The sequence below is a fragment of the Corvus hawaiiensis genome, chromosome 10 (genome assembly GCF_020740725.1).
Source record: "Corvus hawaiiensis isolate bCorHaw1 chromosome 10, bCorHaw1.pri.cur, whole genome shotgun sequence".
Taxonomy (NCBI): domain Eukaryota; kingdom Metazoa; phylum Chordata; class Aves; order Passeriformes; family Corvidae; genus Corvus; species Corvus hawaiiensis.
Genome location: NC_063222.1, coordinates 6,480,470 through 6,499,278, shown reverse-complemented (window position 1 = coordinate 6,499,278; position 18,809 = coordinate 6,480,470). Strand labels below are relative to the sequence as shown.

Genomic DNA, 18,809 nt, shown 5'->3' with positions numbered 1-18,809 from the left:
GGCCCGGGGCCAGCGGCGGCAGCGGCTGCGGCAATGTCCGCAGTTAATGCGCCCACCCTGATAAAGAAGAATATTGCGCTGAAATAGATCAGTGCAGTGTTTTAACTACACGTCTCAGTATCCCAGGGAGGCTGCTCCCCGCCTTGATGGACTTTGGCTTGCTGCGTAATTCCATTAAACCACTTGCCAGCACTGCTCGCTGTCACTTTTCGCAGCATTAGTTTCAGATGCATAATGCAAACCAATTGCCATGTGGAACAACAGCTTACGGTGCAGAAACTGAGGCTGTCTAACACAATTCTGGAAGTTCCATCTAGTTTTCACATCTATTTTTTGAAAGAAAAATCCCACTTCCATGGAAACCTCTCCCAGGTCCTATGAAAAACATGTTTCGGAAACTAAAGAACGTTTTAACCCACTTCTTTCAGGGGTGGTGCAGTCCCCCTCCTGGAAGGATTAGGGGCCCTCTGCCAGCCTGGCACACGAGCTGAGGAAACAGCAGCAGAGCCGGGAGTGTGAACTGAAACTTCGGCAAGAGATGGATGGATTAAACAGCGCCTCCAAGAGTGCCAGTACCCCAGGAAGGCAGTCCTGCGACTGTGGGAACACCTCCGGAAAATCTCTTGCTTTCCCAATAGTTTTTGTTTGCTCAGCAGGCAAACCCAGGAAACTTTTCGAGACATTTGAACTGTACTAAACTATGTACAAAACTGAAACAGAAGAGCACGGCAAATTAAAACAGATATGATTTATAAGAGAGCTTTCTAATTCTCCATCCTCCAAATGATGGAGGCAAGCCAACCCTACAACTCTTAGAGCTGCCTAGCTCTGTGAAGGTCATGATTTGATCCTCAGACAAAACACTCAGAACTCCCATCTCAAGAGATCTGGAACTGGCCTCCTGAGAAAGCACTGAGTACCTGCTGAGGGCAGGGCAAGGCAGCACTGTATGGCAGGGGAATTTAGCCCAGAGCCCGTGGGCATTACTGAACATGCAGCAAAAGAGACCCGAGTGACAGCCGTGCAGGATTCATACTGCTGGTGCTCAAAACCACACATGTGGAACTACACACTTGTGGCAAAGGCCCAAGCCAAGCCAACACTCACACTGCCCAACAACTGCAAAGGAAGCATAACTTTGTAACATCTGGACAGAGAGCATTTGTCCTGAAAAGTCAGTACAAACAGCACCACTGTCTCCGGGCTGTTCCTGATGGGCACCACGACCAACACTACCAGAGCGTGGGCTGCTGGCAGGACAGCAAATACATCATTGATTGGTCCTGGGTTGCACAAGAATGCATAAACCAGAGAGAGTCATACTGGCATCAAACACAGACGAGTGGTGAGAGGCAAGAGGTGAGTGGCCCAGTGTCCTGTCCCTGGTGAGACCTGCTGATGTAGCAAACGGCCAGCCCGGGCAGACAAATATGGATAAACCAACATCTCCTCCAATCCCAAAGGGACAACAATGAAAGATACCAGATCAGCCTTTGCTTACAGAAGGTAAGCAAAGTCCCCAGTACAACCAGTGGAGCCCTGGCCAGCACACAGCCCACACAGATGAGCCTGGCATCCAGAGGGATGTTACACCCCTGAGGTTACAGGAGGTCTTAGAAATGAGGTGAGCTCAGGTTTCACTGATGTTTCCCTCACTTAGGGGTGTGCAATACCATTGACACCCTCACGAGTTATCCCACTGTGCATTACTATTAAAACCACAGGGGTGCTAGTCTTTATGCCAGACAGAATTCTGCAAACTATTGTAAGTTCAACTGTAAGTTCAAACTTGTCTCCTGGTGTAATTCTGTACATCATAGCAGAAAATATTCCAGCCCAAACAAAAATCTGATACCAAAGAGATGACAAAGCAACAATCTGAACTCTTACATCCTGGCAGCACGTACAGAAGGCAATCTCTGTCTGGTTTGTGCAATTATTAGTCTCATTTATTAACTATAGATCAACTGTATGGTGCACAACCCCTGTCAACCAGTCAAATACACACATATAAATGTGGCTGGAAAAAAATTACAGTAAAATGGATATTATTTTTAAAAACTAATAAAACTGAAGATCATCTGATACCTCCCTTGTGCAGTGTCATAGTTTCAGTAGTAAAATGTAGAGGTGATAATGTTCTCTGTAGGAGAAATGCAAATTGATTCTCAGCTTGCTGACATGTATGACAGGTAGGGCAGCTTGCTCTTTTCTAATTATCCTCAAATGTCTCCCTCCCATAGTAATACACTTTCCAGAAATGTGAGCTGACATTCGTCCCTCATGCTGGTCACTCGCAGAGGAATACTGCAATTAATGGCAGCTACAGTACGAGAAGAATGGTACTGTTAGTGTCTCAGCAGGAATGAGCATGATGGTGACTCAGAAATACTGTGTGACTCAGAAATACAATACAGCACTACCATGCAACTCATCTCTGGGTGTGGTTTGTTTGGGTAAGAGGAGAGAGACCCGTCTGGGGGATGAGAGGTCATCGCTGCTGTAATGGCACCAAAAAACTGCTTGGACACTGCAGTCTATCTGTTGGAGGGGACTCAATTTGTCGTAATAAGGATGTGAAAACAAAGGCACTGCAGGGAATGATACCATCTACAATGAGATGATACTTGCTGCAAAATGATTTCCTGTGTTTGGTGGGATATTCCATAATATTTGAAGCACCCAACACCCCACCCCTCACTATTCTGCATTGCTAAGAATTTCCTCTGCTATTGTCTGTCTCACTTGGAATTGCTTGGACTGCTCTGGAACCCTGTGCATCTCCAGTCCCCTCGGGGGTGCCTGAAGAGGCAGATCACTGCCTTGGATCCGTTCACCCGGTGCCAATAGAACCTACTGCACTACTCTGACATTTTTATCCAGGTAACAGTCTTGTATGAAACAAATAGAGAATTACTTACTGTCTTCTTAATACTTTGTGTGGTGTTTTTTGGTGGTTTTGAATTGTACTGTCTGTGTATTTTAAACCCATGGTACAAATTCTAAAGGAAAGCAAAACGTGCTGGCCTGCAATTAAGAACATGCAATGGAGATGTGGGGGTCATGTTAATCCAGGATATATTTTCATTGCTTGTTTATATTGTTCAGCACTCTCAAATGGCCCTGTATTAAACAAAATATCCCTAAGAACTGGCAAAAAGGTAATGGAAAAGTAGATTTTAGGCAGTTTTGATTGTCCTCAATAAGACTGGTGAATGCTATAAAAGTACTCACAAGAATTTCTCATTTTTATCTTCTTCCATTCCTACCCCTTTCTTCACCAGCCAGGAGTTCTTCTCATGCTTTTCCTTCTTACTTTTTTCCAAAAGCTTAAAATGCCATCTCTTTAGGCCTTCTCATTCTCCTTCATTAAAAGCCTTCAAAAATGTATGTTTTGATCAAACACTTTGGGTGGCAAACACAATTCAAAGGGTGGCATACAGAAGAAGAAATGTGCACATGCATTCTGATTTTCTGAGAACCTCACTGACACATCAACCATACGAAAACACCTCAGAGTGTTGTTATTATCCCTCACTCTTGCCCTTTCTCAGGAGTGGACACATTCCCTTCTTATACGAGTTTAATTTCTGGATGGAACACATGCTTCCCTCTAATGTAAAGTCCCTCACAGCTATCTTCATCAGGTACACAAAAGCCTCTGCAAATAACAGTCCATGTGCACACCAGCTGTGGCACAATTCTAGCTCACATCAGACATGATTTATTACTCAGCAGAACCATTGCTTTTGATTCTGTTTTATGGGCATCAGAGGTATTTTCACTCAGCATACCTCCTTCATGCCCAGCTAACATAAGGTGTGCTGTGCTGCAGCACTCCCTTCTCCATGATGCACAGGGGTTGTTAACAGGCACTCAGCTTGGCTCTTAATTCCAAAGCACAACATGATAAAAGTAAGTAATATATGTAGTTAATTAACCAGACAAAACACTAGTTCCATCAGAGTGAGGATTGAAAATGTGTGACAGAAAACATGGTGAGAACTTCATAATGATCCCTAACATCCAAAAGCCAGGAATTAGAAAATTAAAGACAGAAAATTAAACAGATTTTGGAATGTATATAAATATCTCTGTCTCATAAATAGCTGGACCTTACTGTGTTACTACACAGATTAATAAATCTATGAGGTAGAATCCTTGATTTACTGGTTAGATTTGTTTTGCCCTGATTGGACACACAGCATTGTGTGCTATTGATAAACGTGTGGACAACTTTTGTAGACAAACTGTATAGTTGCTCAAAAGTTGAGTAAATAATAAGGAAACACATATTTCATATGTTTCTGTTGTGAGAGCTTACAATAAGGACCAGTGCCTTGTAGCATTTAGTGAGGCTTTACAAATGTTGTGATTTATTCTAATGATGCAAATCATCAGCTACATCTCTGCTGAATATTTTTGACAGCACTGTAATAATCTCCTTTAGTTTCAAAAGCAGAGGAGAGACACTTCCCAGAGCTACAGGCCATTAGCAGTTGTTCTGGCAGAGTGAACACCTGCTCTGTTTTTATAGTGCTCTAAGCCACCATGAGCCTCTACAAACAAAACTGGCAAATTCTTTTGTTAGAATTTAATAATAAAAATCCAACATAGAACTAGTTAGCTCCACTCCCAAATTCAAGATAAGTAAACTACTACAGATAAATGTTTAACATCATTCAATCTTGTATCAGTAGAATATTTGACAATTCCCAGAGAGCGTTATGGAATACTACATCCAATTTTCCCCTGTATTTGCCAGAATCAGGAGTAAGAACAGTAGCACTTAGAAAAGGAAGCTAATTTGTATTCCCTGTCACTGACCTATTGCTGTTTATTTGATGCCAATGCTTTGCAAAAGACAAGAGAAGTAAGGTTAATTCAGTGCTGTGAAGAAAGAAAGATAATGTTATAATTTTGCTATATTAAACAAAAAACCCCTATTAATTTATACTTCCTTTTTCATTTTTTCACTGCTAAAGTGAATGAGTATATTTGATCTTATTTATTATTAAAGTCACAATGCCTCTTTTCTCTTTATTTCTCCAGACACCTCAACAAAAAATTACTTAAAGCAGCACAAAGTTAGGAGCATTACAAAATCTGCTGCAGACAGATCCCAGCCTTTATAGCCTGTTTTCCAGGCACCTGGGAACCAGGTAACAGGACTCCTCCAGGAATCACCCAAAATTATTTGCTTCACTTCAGGTGTCTATCTGCAAAAATTAGGATTATTTCCAAGAATGTGGAAGGGAAAAAAGAAAATATGAATATTTTTTAGTATTTCTAAGTTTTAAGCATGTCTCAAATAACTGGTATTTCTCGTTAATAGTACATCATTTTTGCACAGGAATGGAACAGTTTAACTTTGGTTAAACAAACCTGCAAGAACTTTTCTGTTGCTTTTGTTTCTTTAAATTTACGTCCTGTTGTGAGTGGGCTATGTTCCAGAATTCATGGGTATAACCAGTGACCTTTTAGGCAGGGTAAGTGTTGGAAAGACAAGTTTCTCTGTGGAATAGACCATGGAAACACTAAGTCCTGCCACCCCAAATACAGACTGCGTACAAGAGCGCTCAGCAACTCCTGCTGCAAGGGTGAACCCTGGCAGCTGCATGCCAGTGCAGCCCTGGGCAGGCTGGGCACAGCCAGCACCACAGCATCTGACAGGAGCCAGAGAAAGCTAAAGTGGCAGTAAGGACAAGCTTTAGGATCATGGCCAGAATGAACTTCTCTGGCCAAGTGCAAACTGGGAGGGACTAGATGCTGAGTAAAGGAACTGTCTTTGTTTAATTCCTCCTGTGCCCAAGGAAATGGACCTTTGTGTGTTCTTTGGAAAAGAAAAGGGCCACTTCATTCCCCACTTCATTCGCAGTTTCTCCTAATGAAAAACAACTGACAAGATTCCAATACAGACCACTTACTCTGATCAAACCCAAAAGCTATATTATTGATGTTTAATTCCACAGGAAGTGGTGTTCTGGGGATGTAAGGTAGATGGGGTAGAAATGGGAAAGAGGCTAAGATTGCAAGGGGTGGGATTTGAGAGATTTGGGGAAATGGCTTTGTTGAAAAAGCTCTGCATCCTTACTCTGCAAAGCTTTTAAATACCTGTTTAATGTTAACCATATGTGCAGGTCTCACAGGGGAGTCCTTCTGCCATTCTCCTTCTCTCTGTTTCTGTCCCCACCACTTGTCCCCAGTCTGCACTGGACCCAAGCAGAGGCAGTAAGGCATCAGGTGTCATTCCATGCTGGAGCAGCAGGCTGGTGCTGCCCAGTCAGCTGGTGATGGCTCAGCAGCCATCATCATCATCATCATCATCATCATCATCATCATGGCCAGCAGCATGTAGGAGTTCTCATGGACCAAACTGTGCTTAATGCACACAGAAACTTCAGCAAATTCCAGTTTCCAGCTACGAATTTTAGGACATCTAGATTGCGCATATGAGAGATAGAAGTTCTCAGAAGATTAAAAGTTGGCCAAATTTGGGATAATTTTTAGTAAGACAACAAAAAGCTATGTCTGTGACAGCAAGGTATCGTCCATGCCCTGTTCCCAGACTTGCTGAAAAAGCTGTAAGGATCCTGTCCACGAAGGCAAACTGTTCTTTTCTGCCATAGCCACATTTTTGGCCACAATTGAAAAAAGCTAGTTGAAACTACTAAAGAAATCTCTGGAATGTGAATTGGGCCAAATGACATTCAACCTGAGTGGCCTCAACTTGGCAACATTGTAAGAAGTTGAAAAATAAAGACTTATAATGGGATATGCCATTGCCAGACAATGTTCATGACGTGCCTGTGCACGTATGCCTGTACAGACCCCCACACAGCTGTATTATACACAGATGTACTACAGTGCTTCTGCATCACTGAAGATTTCTTAAACAGAAATATCCCCAAATAATTATGTATCCTGACAGTAAAATCGTAAGAAGACAAGAGTTGGACATTTCAAGGATGTTAAAATTGTAGCAAAAAATGTTCAGAGTGGCTGTGAAGTTAAATGGGTAGTTGCTATTTACAAATATGATGATTACATATAGTTACCATGGAAACTTGAGATGGAAAATAAAAAGTGAGTTTAGCTTCATCTTGAAACTGCCCTGATTGGGAGGAGAACAATAGCTGACATTCCTCCAGCAGGAGACTAATCGCCCCTCTTAGAATGTACAGTATGTTTTTCTGTATTTTTAGCTACTATGCAAAGCTTTAAACCTGCAACCAACTGAAGATAAGGCTCAGATAAGGGACACATCTGTTGTTAAGAATCACAGCACAGTATGATTTATTCTTTTTCCTACGCTATTTACTGAAACACTCATGGTTCAACATTTTCTCTTCTAAGACTACTTCCAGTGATTTTGGGTCCCATCTAAGTCCATAGCCTGGTAATTCTCCCCAAGTATATTTTTTCATTATCTGTGTTTCTGCTTTGACAAGATAATGAGAGAAGCATGCTCTAAGGATGTGACTCATTTCTATCAAAAAGAGCTTCCTGAGAACCATGAAAGAGGCAGGGAGACGACAACTGGCCCTGCAAAGTTTTAGGACAATTCTAAATGTGAATCGATTGCTGGTTAATAAAATAATACATACAATAATAACTGAACAGGTTATTCCTAAATAAAATTTGTACCCAGTGAGATGGCAGTGAGCACTAAAGCTGGAAGTCAGAAGACTGCACAGATGGTACCATCTGTCTGTCTCTTGGGAATCATTCTGGTGCTGAAAAAGCCCTTGTGAGACAGATGCTCAGAGCCATGGAAGTGTTTGCTAACAGACACACCTGCTCCACCTAGCAGTGCTGTGCTGGATCCGAGTGCCAGCCAGGTATCTGCACACAAGGGGAGCTGGGATATTCAGTGTACCACACGTGGAAATCAGCGAGTGCAAGGTCTTGCTACCAAAGTTTGGAAGTGCCATTAAAGACATGATTCAAAGAAGGGCAGCAGACCAAGAGCTGTGGGCATATGGATAGACACTGAAACTTTAGGATGAGTCTTTCAATTTCTTTGATACTACCTTTTCTTCTTTATACACTAAATTTGTTCCTTCTGTTATCTACAGCAGCTTACAAGTCACATAGAGTCTAATTTACATCAGCTACAATTGTTGCCTATTTAATTGTAAGTGTTGTTCTTGCTGCATGGAAACAATGTTTGCAGAGCTGCTGAACTTGTATTTTTCTTCTTTTGGGGGACAAACTCCTTTCCAAAAGCTGTAGTACTTGACAACTGAATGCCTTTGGCTTTTTCACTTTTCAAAGTGTTTTTAAAGTTCTTCCAAATTATTAAAATTAACAACAGTGAGACATTGCAGTAAGACCCTTTCAGATGGTAATGATTGTACACGTCTGCTCTGATGGATACCTGGCTCAATCAAAAACACATTTGAAGCACTTTAATGCAGAAACATCCACTAAGATTAATAAACTCAGCTTGCGAGTTTCTAGTCCAAGTGCTTATAATGGGGGAGCCAAAAGTCTTGAGTAGTTACTGAAGAAAAGCAAATGACAATTATCTGCCAGACATTTCCATGATATTTTGAAGAGAAAGTGAACACTCAGTGTTCTTTGCACTTCCTCTGTTCAGTGATTTCCATTTGCTGATCAATATATTCCACTTGGAAAGTTCAGGCAATCCACCTAAATGCTGACACTTACATGACAATAATAAGGCCCTACAGAGAATCTTTTTCTTCCAAAACTACTGCCAGAACTGTATTAGAATTAGGAGAACATGATAGTCACAAAATGACTAAACAGCTCTTCCTTGTGTTCCATCTCTGTCAACCTTGTGCCTAAAACTTTCTTTGGTCCCTGATGCTGCCAGGCCTGGTGGCACGCATGGACAAGCCTCTGTTCTTGTAACACCATTCCCAACAGCAGGAATGAGCTAATTGTTGGACATTAGCCCCACAGCTGGGATGTAAGCGAGCACAGGGAAACTGAACTTAGCTATGTCTGGCTTGGACAACATTGAATAAATTTCCCTTATCAGTGCAAAGCCTGAGCCACCAAATTAGTGGCCTCCCTCTCATTTTTAATCACCAATCTCATGTTACCTAATCTAAACACACCCTTTATCAGGTAAGCATATTCCCCCCACACCACATTCTGCATTGCTTTTTTCTTACTGTTGAGTAATATCCAGGGAAGTACCAGATATTGAAACTCCATTCAGTAGGGATATTTCTCATTATTTGTTCAGGTCCAGAAAACATTTTTATGATGAAGTTAGGCTACCCTTAATGAAATAGCTCATGTTTCATAGCCCTCTACCACAGGAAAATAGAGTTCTCAGTCGATGTCTTTGTTTGCCATGTGGTATTTTGCATTGTGGCTGTTTAGTGAATAAGCAAAGAGAGACACTTCACTGAGACTGATCCATACGACATTATTTACATAAAAATACTGTGTTGCTTGTCTTGATATAAGCAATGTTTTCAACTGCATTCTCTGATACTCGATGTTAAACTACCACCCCAAATTAAGACTATTTCCAGTCTTCATGGTGCCTTGGATTTTACATTTCAATTTCTGAATTTGCTAACAGATATGTTAAACATCTCAAGCAGAAACTCTTCCTACAGCTATGGAGCTAAGTAGTGCCTAGAGTACAATTCATTCTACCAAGTAAAATATGTCACATTTCAAGATAAAAACAGAACATTCCTGCTTTTCCAGAGGCTTCATGTGAATAACTAATGTGTAAAGTCTGCAATTGTAACAAGAAAGCTGGTATATCAACCAACATTTTTTATGCTTTTTCAAACCTCTGGAGTACGTAATGCTGATATCAGTCTTTGCTTTCTGTTCTTTTCCAGTCTAGGTATGTGCTGCTGGTTTCAGCAAACTTCTGCAGGAAGGTGTAATCCTTCACACTTGTGTGCAGATGCTGGGTGCTCTCATCGGTCTTAACACTGGGGGTGTCTGTTAGCAAGTGCTGCTTTCTGTGGGGGCTTTGACCTTAAATTCTTTGTGACTTTCTGATGCTTGTAGTTTTTTTGGGATATCCAGACTTTGTAAACTGGTCTTGGCATGAAAGTAGTACCTAACTTCCATAAATTGAATTCTGGACTAGGTGACTCTTTGGTTGCTGTATCAGAATTGCTTTGCTGGTGGGCTAACGGTACGTGTTCAACCCTGCCTGTCTCTACTGAAATTTTACTTTTCAGCATAGGCAGTTTACAGGATTTAACAGCTGCTCTCTTTCTACAAACTCAGCTTTCTAAAATTATAAGGTTGGATGCTAAACTTTAGACAAAACTATTTCACTTGCTTTTCCTACTATCAGTCTAAGAAGGTATCTAGTCACAAAAAAAATATTACAAATATTGATCGTACAACAGTAAGACTTAAATTTCTTTTGAGAGACAAAAACATAATCAAATAAAGACAATTCTGTAGCACCATATATTGATGGAATGTGGCTTACAAATATCCTTAAACTTCTGTAAACAGTTTACTGAGAAACTGAAGGCAGTCAATCCAATGAAAATAAGTAATGCATACAATAAGCTATTCACAGCTCTGTATTGCTTTGCCCTTCAGAGTCTTGCATTTGGGCATAGGGACAACGCTTGTTGTGGAATCTGTGTTACTTGGTGTTTCTTAATGACTATATAAAGCTATTCTAAACTGGATTATGTCTGGTATTCTTTCTAACATCCTTCTTCCCTCATGTAGCCCATACCTGAGGGGGGACATAGGACAAAGCTCAGAAACATCTCTGAGAAACTTCAATTTTGTTTGAAAAGGAAAAAAAAAATAAACAGAATGAATTAATAACTGAGTATCATGAACTCCCTGCATTTCTGAAAGTATCCAGAAAATACCAGATACACCCTTTCTAAACAAGCTCTGGGTTTGTGACCTTGTGGTACAAGTCTGATCAGTTCCATGGAATTTCCCCTGCACTTTCCTCCCAATTCAGCTGGCTGACCTCAGCGTCACAGTTTTTTTTCTCTGCCAGTGCAGAAGCTTTCCACAGCAAAGATTAAGAACAAAACAAACCCTTTGAAAGTGAGATCCTCATGACAGACACGGTGGCTGCAGCCCCACTGCTCTTGGTTCATGCTTCAATCCAGTCCCTGTTCTGGAGCCACCAGCTGCATTCCTGTGCCCTCATCTGCAGGCCCTGAGAGCCAGCTCCAGGCCAGGGCAAGGCACAAACTGATGCAGCCATCGAGGGAAGCAGGGTGAAGAGAGAATGCAAACTACCCTGATGCTACAGGCACCTTGCAAGATTTTAGTGAACCAGAGCCTGAAGCAGGTACAGGTTTAAAGTGAACCAAAATACAAGACTAAATAGTCAATTATCCCCCTAAACAATAACTTCGAAAGAAGTCCAAAGCAAATACGGACAAGCTACTGATAAGCACATATTGGTATGCTGCATATCTTCTAGGGGTTGTATTTCCACAAGTTTTCTATTTATATAGGCACTTTTGAAGTCTTGCTGGCTCGTAACAGCCACGTCTCACCAGAGTAACAGCTCCTATTGTGAGAACCTTTCTCTGCACAAGTGAGTCCTGGAGGGCTTTGTTACACTGGATCTGTTCTTCCTGGAAAGCTGAGTTTTTAAAGGAACCAGAAATGTCTTCTCAGCTGCAGTAAGCATCTTCCATATCCATGCTGTTTTCATAGCACTGCATGTGACGAGTGCTGGAGGATGTAAATCAAAAGAGTATTCTCCTCAGCTGTCCCCATCCCCTTGAAAGCTCTGTTTATCCCCTGGTAAACTGAGTGCACTCAGTGTATCACAGACATGAGAATAATTAGGATACTGTCTCCATCCTTGCAGTGTGTACCTCACTCCGTGCCAGTCCCGTCAGCTGAGGCTGGCGGAGATGATTCCAGCAATGATGCTTTTTCCTTCAGCTTCATGGTATAAAGAGTGACACCAGGAACCAGACACTCGCTTCTTCCCTATCTGGCAGCCTTTTGATCCAAGTACAAATGGGAGTCCTATTACAACTTGGCATCATTTTTGCCTCCATTTTGTGTGAAACCAAAGAGCTCCCAGGAGGTCAATGAAGGTTTCTGATGAGAGCAAGTGCATGGAGGTAAACATAGAAAAAATCCACTTGCAATTAATGGGGATGTCTGTGCTGTATTTCTGGTACAGTTGCATTAGTTGTGGAGATGATGTGTTTTATTCCCACACATGCTTCATGAATGAAATACAAAAGAAAACTGACAAGTTCCTAAGTAAATTGTTGGGAATGCTTTATATTTTCTCATAAGGAAAGGGCTTTGCTCTAGCTCCTCTAAGCAGCTCCTTCTGTAATCATCAGCTCTTAAATTCAGAGCACAAGGCTGGGGTGAGAGCATTAATGACACAGAGGTGAGAGCATTAATGCCATACAGAGGTTCAACTGATACAAACAAAAGGAATATGCAAAGCACTTGGCACTCAGCTCGGCAATGGCAGCAGCCAGCCCTCGGATGGAAGTCTCCAGGAATGATTATTACCCCACACAAGTGCTAGTCAATTCAACTCAGCAAAAGGAAAGCACATGAGACTCAAAGAGAGAGAACTTGCTGTCATTATGTGATTATGTACATTTTAAGGGGAATACAAGTATTAAGGCCTTCCAGCATTTTTTAAGGTACCTATGCTTTTCAGTGGGACAAGCATTATTTAGGTTATTGGGCAGAGCTGTGTGCTAGAGCAAAGCAATACAGTATTAATGAGTATTATACATAGTTCCAAACCCTTCCCTCTCCCCCAAGGAAAGAGCAAGCAGATCTTTACCCCAGCTTTGGAGAAATGATATAGTAGCAAGGGTTAGAGGCACTCTTAAGGTTGAAGCCAAAGCTGTCTTTGAGTCAGAGTGACTGCATGAACCCCCATGCTCAGCAATCATCTTGAACCACATTTTAAAACCATTCCCAGATACAGTGGCAAACCCTGTAGTAAGCAGAAACATCCAGGATGTTTCTACTTAGTGGTAAGCTCCTTATGTACCTACAGTAGGAGAAGGATCACTTTAGGGGCTTCTGTTTATTCAATGGAACCCCTAAAAAGTGAAGTTGAAAAGAAGAACACTCCTAAAGAACTGAAGCTGAGATGGGTGGAAGCACTCTGTGGAAAGGCCTTTCTGTCATCTAGAGGGAATCTAAAACAAGTACTCTGTCCCAGTGCCTAAATGAAGTGTCTGAAGTTTGATGGGATGAATTGGTGCCATATAAGTGTTTGAAAAGTGCCTCAGAAAGTTAAGAAGCAGGATGATGCACCTCCTTGGATTATTTATAACATTCATTCCTAAGTGCTTCTTTAGGCACCTAATAAACAGGTGAGTCTACACTTCCAGCTACACAAATAGGGACAGCCTGAGGAAGCTTCCAGGAAATCCTACTACACATTATAACTTGGCTGGCTTCATTTAGGCTTTGTCAGCAGTGGAGTTACCACATTACAGGGTCTCAGTGGCTGGCAAAGAAAAAGGCACCATGAAGGGACTTAGAAATGAAATGTTTCCAGCTACGTGATTTTCATGGATTCATTGAATTCAAAACCAAAAGCACACTCAGTGCATCTGAACTTCCACACTCTTGAGTTCACTACATATTGATACATGCATGCAGCCTGTTTTCCTTCACCTTTAGTACATACCTTCCAGAAAGCTGTCCCACTTTGAATTTAAAACTTTAAAGAATGACCAGTGAGCAGAAGCAGTTTATTTCAGGAGTTACTCACTATGCTACTGCATCAAAACCACCAGTTAAAATACTTTCTCTGCAATGCAAGAATCTCAACACTAACGTACGGGCTTTCAGGTTGTGCTATGCAGAAATTCTATGGAGGTAGAATATTATTGTTTCAAAGCCCCATCTGTTCAGATACAAATACCTCAGAGCTCCAGAAAAGTTAGGGCAGATGTGTAGAGTATATACTGATGTGTTTGTTGTAAATGCTGTTGTAAAATAAATGGATACTTGGACTTCCTTGTTGGCTCCAGGTCTCTGAGGAGTTGTCACATGCCAGTTGACAGGAGCCAATCCTTGCTGAACATGAGGGCTGGGGATATGGTTTTTTTCCTGCCCTGGCCTAATGCTTTGATTCAGCACTGACACTTACTAATTCGAACAGTCCCAACAAAGTGCCTAAAGTAAACAGTAAACACCTCCTATATGCTGAATTAGGACTACTGGATCTCAAATTGTGCTAATTCTGAGGGAACATGAACTCCCTTAATATGCCTTGAACTTTATAAGTGCTTGTTCCCTAGTAATTTTTTCTCTTACTTCTATTACAGTAGAGCCTGGCTGAGACCGAGCCTCACTGTGTAGGGGACCACAAAAAACACAGCAGGGAAAAATCATGTCCCACAGATCTTACATTTTTCTGAAGGTTTCTAACTTTTTTAGAGTTGAGTGACACTTGAACAAAGAATGTTTGAAATGTGCCCCTAATTCTTACATCTTTGGCTGAAATAATTTCTTTGAAGACATGGGTGGTTGAATGTTATGGTGGTTGGAATCAAACAGTGCACCTTGAAACACAGACACAGCTGACAATAAAACCACAGTGAAACCACAATCCCTGAAATCACTTTATCTGCTTTTCTTGCTTGAATGGTTTTGGAAAACAGCTTGCTGTTTTGGAGCCAACTTATTAACCTGCTCAGAGTAAATAAACAGCATCTTATCTGGTGAGCTGGTCTCAGAGATGGGTTGCATTAACCCTTTTTGTACAGCTCTGTTAAATAAGTTACTGGAGGAGGGGCTGCCTCTGTGTACGTACACAGACATGCCCAAGCCTCTGTTGTTACTGTGATACAAACAACAGCAGAACTTTCCATTTCTGGTCGTTGTTAGATCATGGGTCAAGTCATGTAAAGAGCTTTTAGTGTGTGCTTGGAAGCCTTTTCTATACAGATGAGGTTTTCAGCAATTGATCCACACACTGTTAAAATCAGTTGCATATTGGCTCTATGCCTGGAGCTTAATTGTTCCCCTCACTGTTTTCTGGTGAATGCTTTCTGAAAGGTACATAGGAATTGTCAAGTAATTGTCTCCAAAGCTTTTGCATATGCAAAGAATGTATGATATGGAGGCTATTATCCTCCTAGATTTACAAACTACTGCAGAAATAGGCATTCTGTAGTATTTTTCACTACATTCTAATTAAGGGCTGTCTCTTCCGTGTTGGTCTGACACACTAACATAGGGGAAATACCTTCACATGCTTCAAATGGAAATCTTCACAATTTTCATTTTGCTTGCATTTTACAATTACCTGCAAACACTTCCAGACCTGACACCGTAAGGAAGGAAGAGAGAACATTTCTGCTCTGATTCAAATCCAATCTTAGCAAAGTTTAGACTGCCAGACACTGTGCTGTCATGCTAGTGGTGAGGCAGAGAAGGGATGTTTCTTAGTTCAGCCTAGACCTATACTTCCATCCTTTGCGCCTTTCTAGAAGAGGGAAGCCTATGTGCAGGCTGGAAGGGAGCTGCTCTGCAGTCAGATTCACGTATGGGACATTGCAGCTTGATATGCAATCTGTAGTTGTGCTCAGACGAGTACATTCTCCTGATTACTTCCTCAGGTGCCCACCTCCTTCTCCTAACTCTGCAAGTTGAATGCTGATGCTAAGTGCTGAATTCTCTGCTCTAACTCTTGCAGCCCACAGGCCTAAAAGGTCTTTGCTTCAATATTTGTGTATGTACAAAATATCCAGTCCCAGAAGTGACAGAGTGGAGGTTTGAAAAGAACAAGTGAGAATGATCATTCAGAAGACCTAAATACAAAGGGGTAGATGAGGAAGGACACTTCTGAGACACACTTCCATGCTGGCCTTTTCCTTGTCTGGCAGGAGATAATTTGCTCCTGGCTTGTCTTAGTAACAACAATTGGCACTGTGCAGTGTAGTGGCCCTCGCACTGCAATGTGGCCAGAGGACCTCAGGGGGCACAGCTTGGCAGAAATTATTCTTAGCAAAGAATTCAGAGTACCTGGGTTTGGGCATGTGGAATGCCCTGGCCCTCTTACAGGGCCCGGGTTCTGAAAAATAACTGTCAGATTTCCTATTTTCACTTGGAAAAAACCAGAATACCTCAGTAGATCTCAGCTGTAAAATATAATACTGTCAGTCAAGCAGCTCTACTCCTAGCCAGAGCTCCTGCTGCTTAATCAAAAGGCATGCAGAGCTTCTGGGAGAGGCAGGTATTGGAGTCTGTCCCTAGGAAAAGCAGAAATCAAACACAAGCATGTCCTACACACACCAGTGTAGCACACAGCACACTAATTCCCAAGAAGTAATGGATATTCAGCTTCCACTTCATGTCAGTGTTTTAATGTCTGAGTACTGCATGAGAAGGGAAAAAAGATGGGGCCTAATGCAAAAGCCTCTGAAGACATGATGATTTCCATTGATTCCAATATTTGGCAGGTTGAGCTTAAGAGGGCAGTTTCAATATGCATTTGAAGACAAATAGAACCGGGTCTTCAGAGTAAGATGAAGGAATTGACTTTTAACTTATCAGTTCCAGCAAGCTTCAAGAATGAAATTAGGCAAAACAAATGCCCCCTCACCAACAGTTCTTCCAAAGTCCAAATCACAAGCAGCATGGAACTGAAGATACAGTTCAAAAATAGTCCTAGACCAGAATATGGATCAGGAGCTTCTCTGCTCCCAATAGTAGCCACTGGACTGAGGCAGTCTGACAAAGGAACACAAATATTTGATGGTTTGGCAAGGGGAGGTGTAAATCTGTTTCACCACAGTGGCACAGATTTTCTAGGTGAGTGCATCTAATTCTTACTGTCCCTGTGCTTTAGTCCCATCAATGAAAATGAAGTGTAATTAGTCTTTTCATCTCTTCTTTCCATGACAAGCCCTTCTTTTTGCTATTACTGTAAATCTTCTCCTTTGTGCATGTAACACTGTCTTCAAATGCTAGTGGAATAGTACAGCCAATGTAAAGGTGAGAGTCAAAGCTCAGGTAATTCAGAGGAAATGCTCCCACTGATGCTGGCTGGCTATAAGGCCCAAACACAGTTTTTACTGGAAACAGAAATGTTTTGTACTAGCTTTTTCTTCTCTTCCTCTTCAGAATGGCTGCAATGAGACAGGAGCTTTTCTGCAAGTTGCAAAGGATCTAACCCATCCCTGATAATCCCACACTTTTCAAAACTGCCTACAAATAAAAGCGAGATCCAAAACTCTGTTCCTGCCAAACAGGCCACATCACTGACAGTGAAATGGCTGTCTAGTGGCGTGACCTGCAGGGATGTCTGATAAGCATGTGGTCTTTCTCCTGCCAGCTCGTTTTTAATCAGATCTGAACAATGGAAGCTGACAATGAAATCCCAGAGTCTCACCCAGAAAGTTCCTCAGCTTTTGGCTGGTCTTTTTGTTTGTCTGTTGTTCTCAGTGTACTCTGCAATCTGCTGCCAGAGAGCTACACTGGCTACCAGGAAGCTCCAGATTCCTCTTATTTGAACGCATCTCTCCATGCTGTTTCCTCTGTAGTAAGAGCCTGAAGAGATCACTTCATTGCTGAAGATGAGGTGTCTGGAGTGCTCCACAAACTGCAGGCCAGGAGGAGGCAAAGGAGAGCAAGGATGGTTTCAGTTAAGGTCAAGGAGGAGCATCCTCTTGCTTTGCCACAGCCTTCTCATGCACCCGGGCAAGTCTCTCACTCTTGCTGTCAGTACGCCAGAGCTAATCCTTTTGAAGCCTTAGCTCACAGATTTTTTCTAAGAAAATACACTTTTCCTAAGGCATTTGAGTTCTTGAATTGCTCTGAAACTGTTTCTCAATTCTGTCAACACACCTGTTGCTCACATCCCCTTTAGCAAAATCCAGTTCTTAAGGTTAATGACAGCTGGGAAGACAAGAGACACAGCCCTTCCTGTGTGTCTGCAGTCACTGTGTGCCTCCATGATCCCTGCTCAAGCGGGGTCATCCCAGAGTATGTGGAACAGGATTGTGTCCAGAGGGGTCTGGATTATCCCCAGTGAGGGAGACTCTGCACCAGCTCTGGGCAATCTGTTCCAGTGAGCCATCACTGCACAGGAAGAAAGTTCTTCCTCATGTTCAGGTGGAACTTCCTGTGCATCATTTTTGCCTCCTGTCCTAATGTTTGGCACTACTGAGAAGAGCCTGGTTCCATCTTCTCGGCACCCTCCTTTAGATGTTTATGCACAATAATGAGGTCCCCTCTCAGGGGTCTCTTCTCGAGGCTGAAGAGGCCCAACTTCCTCAACCTTTCCACATAAGAGAGATGCTCCAGTCCCCAGCTTATTAGCATGTGCACTGTCTGTGGGGCTGAGGTCTGAGCACTGGCCAGGTTCAGTTGGAGCAGAGCACTTGTGCAGCCTGCAAGCGCACTGCCCATTCCAGATACATTATACACATGTGCTGTGCTTGGCAGTTCTGTGGTATGTTTGCTACATGGATACATTATGTTTTACAGATCTGAGCAGAACAAAACCCAAAGCCATTTAAAAATCTGTGCCACTCACTTCAGCTCCTCACATCTAAGACAATACTCCTGCTAGGAGACCTGTCTGTAGTTCTTTGGAGGGAATGCTGTGCTCTGCATCCTGTCCAGGACCTCCACAGGACACCACAGGAACTCCTTTCAGCTGGGGACGCTCCTCTCACGTGACAGTGTGACACAAACTGATCACACAGGGTCACTTTTGCAGGTAAAATGTGCCAAGCAATTTTAATCATGGGTGCAGGTGAATTACCCATAGAAATGGCAGGAGCTGAAAGCCAAGAGTCTTTTCCACTGGAGACATGGGAGTGTGTTAAGGCAGTCTGCAGAAAGATTTTTTC

The 18,809-nt window shown here is 42.2% G+C and overlaps 1 long non-coding RNA gene across 1 annotated transcript; it reads left to right on the top strand.

Moving 5' to 3' along the window:
- Positions 1-8: 8 nt before the first annotated feature.
- LOC125330608 lies at positions 9-10,655 on the top strand. Its single transcript, XR_007205636.1, has 3 exons — positions 9-1,624; positions 2,244-2,883; positions 9,837-10,655. It is a non-coding gene; the product is annotated as an uncharacterized LOC125330608 (long non-coding RNA).
- The last annotated feature ends 8,154 nt before the right edge of the window (positions 10,656-18,809 follow it).